The following is a 10,068-nucleotide window of genomic DNA, read 5'->3' as shown; positions in this document are numbered from 1 at the left end:
ACACGGTTTCGTCAATCCGGTCATTTATTGTATGGGAAGTATGACTTTCCCACACATATTTGGATATCCATACGATTGCATATCCATATGAAAATATTTTTAATATTTTTAATATATTTTTAATATTTCCATATTTAATATAATATAATTAAATTATTATATTATATATTATATGGTAGGCTATCACCATCACCTACCATATATTTCATATACATATAAATATTTTCATATCCATATATATTTTTTTATATTCATATATTTTCATATATGTTATATGCATATGTATTCATAACCATATGCTTATATATTAATACTGGCGGTCTTCTGTTTAATATAATATATTTTAATATTATATTGGTAGGCTGAACACCACCTACCCTATATACCTTTTTGAACACGGTTTCGTCAATCCGGTCATTTATTGTATGGGAAGTATGACTTTCCCACACATATTTGGATATCCATACGATTGCATATCCATATGAAAATATTTTTATATTTTTAAATATATTTTTAATATTTCCATATTTAATATAATATAATTAAATTATTATATTATATATTATATGGTAGGCTATCCTCATCACCTACCATATATTTCATATACATATAAATATTTTCATATCCATATATATTTTTTTATATTCATATATTTTCATATATGTTATATGCATATGTATTCATAACCATATGCTCATATATTAATACTGGCGGTCTTCTGTTTAATATAATATTATTTTAATATTATATTGGTAGGCCGAACACCACCTACCCTATATACCTTTTTGAACACGGTTTCGTCAATCCGGTCATTTATTGTATGGAACGTATGACTTTCCCACACATATTTGGATATCCATACGATTGCATATCCATATGAAAATATTTTTATATTTTTAATATATTTTAATATTTCCCATATTTAATATAATATAATTAAATTATATATTATATATTATATGGTAGGCTATCACCATCACCTACCATATATTTCATATACATATAAATATTCATATCCATATATATTTTTTTTATATTCATATATTTTCATATATGTTATATGCATATGTATTCATAACCATATGCTTATATATTAATACTGGCGGTCTTCTGTTTAATATAATATTATTTAATATTATATTGGCAGGCTGAACACCACCTCCCCTATATACCTTTTTGAACACGGTTTCGTCAATCCGGTCATTTATTGTATGGGAAGTATGACTTTCCCACACATATTTGGATATCCATACGATTGCATATCCATATGAAAATATTTTTAATATTTTTAATATATTTTTAATATTTCCATATTTAATATAATATAATTAAATTATTATATTATATATTATATGTTAGGCTATCACCATCACCTACCATATATTTCATATACATATAAATATTTTCATATCCATATATATTTTTTTATATTCATATATTTTCATATATGTTATATGCATATGTATTCATAACCATATGCTCATATATTAATACTGGCGGTCTTCTGTTTAATATAATATTATTTTAATATTATATTGGTAGGCCGAACACCACCTACCCTATATACCTTTTTGAACACGGTTTCGTCAATCCGGTCATTTATTGTATGGGAAGTATGACTTTCCCACACATATTTGGATATCCATACGATTGCATATCCATATGAAAATATTTTTAATATTATAAAGATAGTTTTAATATTTCCATGTTTAATATAATATAATTAGACTATTCGATTGTATATTATTCGGTAGGCTATCACCCTCACCTACCCTATATTTCATATACATATAAATATTTTCGTGTCAATCGCTATTTTTTTATATTCATATATTTTCATATATGTTATATGCATATGTATTCATAACCATATGCTCATATATTAATACTGGCGGTCTTCTGTTTAATATAATATTATTTTAATATTATATTGGCAGGCTGAACACCACCTACCCTATATACCTTTTTGAACACGGTTTCGTCAATCCGGTCATTTATTGTATGGGAAGTATGACTTTCCCACACATATTTGGATATCCATACGATTGCATATCCATATGAAAATATTTTTAATATTTTTATATATTTCTAATATTTCCATATTTCATAAAATATAATTAACTTATTATATTATGTATGATATGGTATGCTAACCTCATCACCTACGATAGATTTCATATACTTATAGATATTTTCATATCCATATATATTTTTTTATATTCATATATTTTCATATATGTTATATGCATATGTATTCATAACCATATGCTTATATATTAATACTGGCGATCTTCTGTTTAATATAATATTATTTTAATATTATATTGGTAGGCCGAACACCACCTACCCTATATACCTTTTTGAACACGGTTTCGTCAATCCGGTCATTTATCGTATAGGAAGTACGACTTTCCCACACATATTTGGATATCCATACGATTGCATATCCATATGAAAATATTTTTAATATTTTTAATATTCGTGAGTTTTTAAATAGGGACAGAAGGAATCTCTTGAATTGAATCATGCGCGTCACTAATAAGATGACGAGGCATTTGGCTACCTATGCGAAAGTAATTCAACTCCCGCCGTCTTAAGGTTTAAGACTTATAACAATATATGTTTAATATTTTTAATATCCGTGAGGTTTTAAATAGGGACAGAAGGAATCTCTTGAATTGAATCATGCGCGTCACTAATAAGATGACGAGGCATTTGGCTACCTATGCGAAAGTAATTCAACTCCCGCCGTCTTAAGGTTTAAGACTTATAACAATATATGTTTAATATTTTTAATATCCGTGAGGTTTTAAATAGGGACAGAAGGAATCTCTTGAATTGAATCATGCGCGTCACTAATAAGATGACGAGGCATTTGGCTACCTATGCGAAAGTAATTCAACTCCCGCCGTCTTAAGGTTTAAGACTTATAACAATATATGTTTAATATTTTTAATATCCGTGAGGTTTTAAATAGGGACAGAAGGAATCTCTTGAATTGAATCATGCGCGTCACTAATAAGATGACGAGGCATTTGGCTACCTATGCGAAAGTAATTCAACTCCCGCCGTCTTAAGGTTTAAGACTTATAACAATATATGTTTAATATTTTTAATATCCGTGAGGTTTTAAATAGGGACAGAAGGAATCTCTTGAATTGAATCATGCGCGTCACTAATAAGATGACAAGGCATTTGGCTACCTATGCGAAAGTAATTCAACTCCCGCCGTCTTAAGGTTTAAGACTTATAACAATATATGTTTCATATTTTTAATATCCGTGAGGTTTTAAATAGGGACAGAAGGAATCTCTTGAATTGAATCATGCGCGTCACTAATAAGATGACGAGGCATTTGGCTACCTATGCGAAAGTAATTCAACTCCCGCCGTCTTAAGGTTTAAGACTTATAACAATATATGTTTAATATTTTTAATATCCGTGAGGTTTTAAATAGGGACAGAAGGAATCTCTTGAATTGAATCATGCGCGTCACTAATAAGATGACGAGGCATTTGGCTACCTATGCGAAAGTAATTCAACTCCCGCCGTCTTAAGGTTTAAGACTTATAACAATATATGTTTAATATTTTTAATATCCGTGAGGTTTTAAATAGGGACAGAAGGAATCTCTTGAATTGAATCATGCGCGTCACTAATAAGATGACAAGGCATTTGGCTACCTATGCGAAAGTAATTCAACTCCCGCCGTCTTAAAGTTTAAGACTTATAACAATATAAATGAAAAATATTATTTTCATTTTTCACGTCACTAATAAGATGACGAGGCATTTGGCTACCTAAACGAAAGTAATTCATCTTCCGCCGTTATAAGGTTTAAGACTTATAACAATATAAATGAAAAATATTATTTTCATTTTTCACGTCACTAATAAGATGACGAGGCATTTGGCTACCTATGCGAAAGTAATTCAACTCCCGCCGTCTTAAAGTTTAAGACTTATAACAATATAAATGAAAAATATTATTTTCATTTTTCACGTCACTATTAAGATGACGAGGCATTTGGCTACCTAAACGAAAGTAATTCATCTTCCGCCGTTATAAGGTTTAAGACTTATAACAATATAAATGAAAAATATTATTTTCATTTTTCACGTCACTAATAAGATGACGAGGCATTTGGCTACCTATGCGAAAGTAATTCAACTCCCGCCGTCTTAAAGTTTAAGACTTATAACAATATAAATGAAAAATATTATTTTCATTTTTCACGTCACTAATAAGATGACGAGGCATTTGGCTACCTATGCGAAAGTAATTCAACTCCCGCCGTCTTAAGGTTTAAGACTTATAACAATATATGTTTAATATTTTTAATATCCGTGAGGTTTTAAATAGGGACAGAAGGAATCTCTTGAATTGAATCATGCGCGTCACTAATAAGATGACGAGGCATTTGGCTACCTATGCGAAAGTAATTCAACTCCCGCCGTCTTAAGGTTTAAGACTTATAACAATATATGTTTAATATTTTTAATATCCGTGAGGTTTTAAATAGGGACAGAAGGAATCTCTTGAATTGAATCATGCGCGTCACTAATAAGATGACGAGGCATTTGGCTACCTATGCGAAAGTAATTCAACTCCCGCCGTCTTAAAGTTTAAGACTTATAACAATATAAATGAAAAATATTATTTTCATTTTTCACGTCACTAATAAGATGACGAGGCATTTGGCTACCTAAAAGAAAGTAATTCATCTTCCGCCGTTATAAGGTTTAAGACTTATAACAATATAAATGAAAAATATTATTTTCATTTTTCACGTCACTAATAAGATGACGAGGCATTTGGCTACCTAAACGAAAGTAATTCAACTCCCGCCGTCTTAAGGTTTAAGACTTATAACAATATAAATGAAAAATATTATTTTCATTTTTCACGTCACTAATAAGATGACGAAACAGTTAGTAGGCCACAATTAGTAGGGAAACGTGGACAACCCGTGATAAATCCTTATATGCTTTCTTAGATATAGCATATAAAGATTTTTTATACTAAATATACATATTTACACATGCATATTTACATTTTTTTTATATTTCGAATCATCAAGCAAAGGATAAGCTTCAGTGGATCGCAGTATGGCAGCTGCTCAACCACTTACAACACCTTGCCCGTTACAAAAGTCGTTTACAATTGATTCTAGGCTTTGTCATTGTATTAAATAATGTTTTCATATGTAACTAGCATGGCATCAGGTGATCAAAGATCCTCCCAATTTACTATGTTACAAATTACATTGGCATCACATCCATTGTCGTTTAAAATATAAATAATAAACTTTAAATGGTTTAGAAGCCATACAATGCAAATTGCCCCTTATTTATCATTGCAGTCCAGCACGGATACGACCTTAGAGGCGTTCAGGCATAATCCAACGGACGTAGCGTCATACCACTGTTCGCTCGAACAAGTATTGTGCCATTGGTCCGTACCTGCGGTTCCTCTCGTACTACGCAGGAATGCTGTCGCAACAACGTTTTGTCATTAGTAGGGTAAAACTAACCTGTCTCACGACGGTCTAAACCCAGCTCACGTTCCCTTGCATGGGTGAACAATCCAACGCTTGGTGAATTTTGCTTCACAATGATAGGAAGAGCCGACATCGAAGGATCAAAAAGCGACGTCGCTATGAACGCTTGGCCGCCACAAGCCAGTTATCCCTATGGTAACTTTTCTGACACCTCTTGTTAAAAACTCTTTAAACCAAAAGGATCGATAGGCCGAGCTTTTGCTGTCCCTGTGTGTACTGAACACCGAGATCAAGTCAGCATTTGCCCTTTTGCTCTATGTGTGGTTTCTGTCCGCACTGAGCTGGCCTTGGGACACCTCCGTTATTATTTGAGAGATGTACCGCCCCAGTCAAACTCCCTACCTGGCAATGTCCTTGAATTGGATCATACCTGAGTAATTGGAGTTATACCAAATTTTCAAATCGATAATACATGAATGCATCTCTCATTAAAGAATTTGTTTGCGATTATATAACAAACTCGTGATACTTTGATCAAGAAGCTTGCATCAAAACCCAATACCATAAGATATAATAAATATATCCGTATAATGGCTAGGAAATGATACACGTTCCATTTAATCAAGTAAGTAAGGAAACAATAAGAGTAGTGGTATTTCATTGTCGATACCAAACCGAAGTCTAATATCTCCCACTTATTCTACACCTCTTATGTCTCCTTACACTGCCAGATTAGAGTCAAGCTCAAAAGGGTCTTCTTTCCCCGCTAATTATTCCAAGCCCGTTCCCTTGGCTGTGGTTTCGCTAGATAGTAGATAGGGACAGAAGGAATCTCGTTAATCCATTCATGCGCGTCACTAATTAGATGACGAGGCATTTGGCTACCTTAAGAGAGTCATAGTTACTCCCGCCGTTGACCCGCGCTTACTTGAATTTCTTCACTTTGACATTCAGAGCACTGGGCAGAAATCACATTGTGTCAACACCCGCTAGGGCCATCACAATGCTTTGTTTTAATTAGACAGTCGGATTCCCCAAGTCCGTGCCAGTTCTGAATTGATTGTTAATTGATAATCGTTATAATTAATAAGAACTAATTGGTTTGACCCAACTAGTATTCTTAAAAATTTTAGCAAGAAAGTTCCACAATTGGATACGTAACTAAACTATCCGGGGAACAAGTTACAACCATAAATGATTATAACTCTATTTACCCAGAACGAGCACATAAACCATATTATTGTTTCCCAATCAAGCCCGACTATCTCAATCTTCAGAGCCAATCCTTATCCCGAAGTTACGGATCTAATTTGCCGACTTCCCTTACCTACATTATTCTATCGACTAGAGACTCTTCACCTTGGAGACCAGCTGCGGATATTGGTACGGCCTGTTGAGAAGTTTGCGTATCCCCACCATAAATTTTCAAGGTCCGAGGAGAAAATATCGACACAACAGTATATGTCATGCTCTTCTAGCCCATCTACCATATCTCTCTGCGAAAGACTTCCATGGTAGTACGACTATAAAACAGAAAAGAAAACTCTTCCGATATCTCTCGACGGCTTCTTTATGGTCGTTCCTGTTGCCAGGATGAGCACGAGGCCCATATTTAATAACAAACGGATACTCAACAGGTTACGGAATTGGAACCGTATTCCCTTTCGTTCAAAATTATTCAAGTATATAATTTTCACAATAATTGTAATATTTATTTTTACTTGAAAATTTTCGGCTTTCGCCTTGAACTTAGGACCGACTAACTCGTGATCAACCACTGTTCACACGAAACCCTTCTCCACTTCAGTCCTCCAAGGTCTCATTCGATTATTTGCTACTACCACCAAGATCTGTACCAATAGCAGCTCCATGCAGGCTTACGCCAAACACTTCTACGCATACCATTGTACCTTCCTACTCACTAAAGTTTCAAAATTTATATTACAAGTAATATAAATCATCTACTTTAGCGGTAATGTATAGGTATACAACTTAAGCGCCATCCATTTTAAGGGCTAGTTGCTTCGGCAGGTGAGTTGTTACACACTCCTTAGCGGATTTCGACTTCCATGATCACCGTCCTGCTGTTTTAAGCAACCAACGCCTTTCATGGTTTCTGCATGAGTTGTTAATTTGGGCACCGTAACATTACGTTTGGTTCATCCCACAGCGCCAGTTCTGCTTACCAAAAGTGGCCCACTGGGCACATTATATCATAACCTTAAACTTCATATCAAGAAAGTTAAGGTTCTTACCCATTTAAAGTTTGAGAATAGGTTAAGATCGTTTCGACCCTAAGGCCTCTAATCATTCGCTTTACCAGATAAGATTATTTTATATAACATTAAAATGCACCAGCTATCCTGAGGGAAACTTCGGAAGGAACCAGCTACTAGATGGTTCGATTGGTCTTTCGCCCCTATACTCAATTCTGACAATCGATTTGCACGTCAGAACTGTTTCGGTCTTCCATCAGGGTTTCCCCTGACTTCAACCTGATCAAGTATAGTTCACCATCTTTCGGGTCACAGCATATCTGCTCAAGGTACGTTCCAGTTAGAGGCATAAATAATATAAATATTATTATACATAACTATATAGAACGCCCCGGGATTGTGTTAATTAACTATAAAATAGTTAAAAAACTAATCCCATTAATAGTCAAGTTAATTACGCTATTAGGTTTATATCCCAATAACTTGCACATATGTTAGACTCCTTGGTCCGTGTTTCAAGACGGGTCCCGAAGGTATCCTGAATCTTTCGCATTGTTAATCATACAAGTGCATATAATAAACACAAAAATCAATGATAATTATGCCATTATATAATTCCGAAAAATTAACGCACTGTATTCTTATTAATCTATCAACACTTTATCAAATTAATGACATTTATCCTATGTTAAAATGCAAGCATAATAATTTGAATAAACTATAAGTCATATTTTATGATAAATTATATATGTTAATAGATTACAATGTCCTTATATGGAAAAAATGCACACTATTTCTATAATATTATTTAAATATTATAACTTTAATGATGAATTTTCCATAATGGATATTCAGGTTCATCGGGCTTAACCTCTAAGCAGTTTCACGTACTATTTAACTCTCTATTCAGAGTTCTTTTCAACTTTCCCTCACGGTACTTGTTTACTATCGGTCTCATGGTTATATTTAGTTTTAGATGGAGTTTACCACCCACTTAGTGCTGCACTATCAAGCAACACGACTCTTTGGAAACATCATCTAGTAATCATTAACGTTATACGGGCCTGGCACCCTCTATGGGTAAATGGCCTCATTTAAGAAGGACTTAAATCGTTAATTTCTCATACTAGAATATTGACGCTCCATACACTGCATCTCACATTTGCCATATAGACAAAGTGACTTAGTGCTGAACTGATTTCTTTTCGCTCGCCGCTACTAAGAAAATCCTTGTTAGTTTCTTTTCCTCCCCTAATTAATATGCTTAAATTCAGGGGGTAGTCCCATATGAGTTGAGGTTGTATAAAGCAATGTATATATATATATAAACAATATATCTCTATGAAGAACAATATATTTGATATATTTTCAATTTTCGCATCTTTAAATAAGAGACAATTCTAGTTAAAAAAAATTTAATTTTTTTTATGCTAGACATTTCTCAGTATTATTTGAATTGAAAAAAGAAAGAATTGTATATCTTCATTTTTTCTTTTATAAATATTTGAGATAATTGCTTTTATATTTAATATTATGAATATATAAATATATCCAATAATATACCATATGCATATCATTATAAAAATATATAATAATAAGCAACTTTATTAGCATAGTCTTACAACCCTCAACCATATGTAGTCCAAGCAGCACTATAAAATTAATTAAAGTACATAACAGCATGGACTGCGATATGCGTTCAAAATGTCGATGTTCATGTGTCCTGCAGTTCACACGATGACGCACAGTTTGCTGCGTTCTTCATCGACCCATGAGCCGAGTGATCCACCGCTTAGAGTTTTATAAATATATATAAATATACAATTCGTCAATTATGTTTTTATTGAAAGAAATTAAAAATACACCATTTAACTGGCATATATCAATTCCTTCAATAAAGTTATTTTTATACCTAAAATAATTGTTGCGAAATGTCTTAGTTTTATATAATCAATATAAATATAATTTATATTGTTTTAATATTATATAAAGCATTAACCTGTATATCAGGTACAACAATGTATATTTTAGGTGTTGCATTTATCAATGTATGCGCATAATTTAATATGAACAATACATCACGCAACGCATGTATATTAATTAAATATACACGCAATTTATATTCAATATATTCGTCTATATTTAAACATATAAAATATGTTTAATTTTTTTATATACCTAAAATAATTGTTGCGAAATGTCTTAGTTTTATATAATCAATATAAATATAATTTATATTGTTTTAATATTATATAAAGCATTAACCTGTATATCAGGTACAACAATGTATATTTTAGGTGTTGCATTTATCAATGTATGCGCATAATTTAATATGAACAATACATCACGCAA

General features: G+C 32.4%; 2 non-coding genes across 2 annotated transcripts; both read right to left on the bottom strand.

The window, feature by feature from the left end:
- Window positions 1-5,067: 5,067 nt before the first annotated feature.
- LOC138927220 (large subunit ribosomal RNA) lies at window positions 5,068-9,017 on the bottom strand. Its single transcript, XR_011443747.1, has one exon. It is a non-coding gene; the product is annotated as a large subunit ribosomal RNA (ribosomal RNA).
- Window positions 9,018-9,337: 320 nt separating this feature from the next.
- LOC138927221 (5.8S ribosomal RNA) lies at window positions 9,338-9,516 on the bottom strand. Its single transcript, XR_011443748.1, has one exon. It is a non-coding gene; the product is annotated as a 5.8S ribosomal RNA (ribosomal RNA).
- Between the last annotated feature and the right edge of the window lie 552 nt (window positions 9,517-10,068).

This window comes from Drosophila bipectinata, unplaced genomic scaffold (assembly GCF_030179905.1).
Source record: "Drosophila bipectinata strain 14024-0381.07 unplaced genomic scaffold, DbipHiC1v2 scaffold_205, whole genome shotgun sequence".
Lineage (NCBI taxonomy): Eukaryota > Metazoa > Arthropoda > Insecta > Diptera > Drosophilidae > Drosophila > Drosophila bipectinata.
The sequence above is the reverse complement of the archived record's forward strand: the minus strand, read 5'-3'. Positions and strand labels throughout refer to the sequence as shown.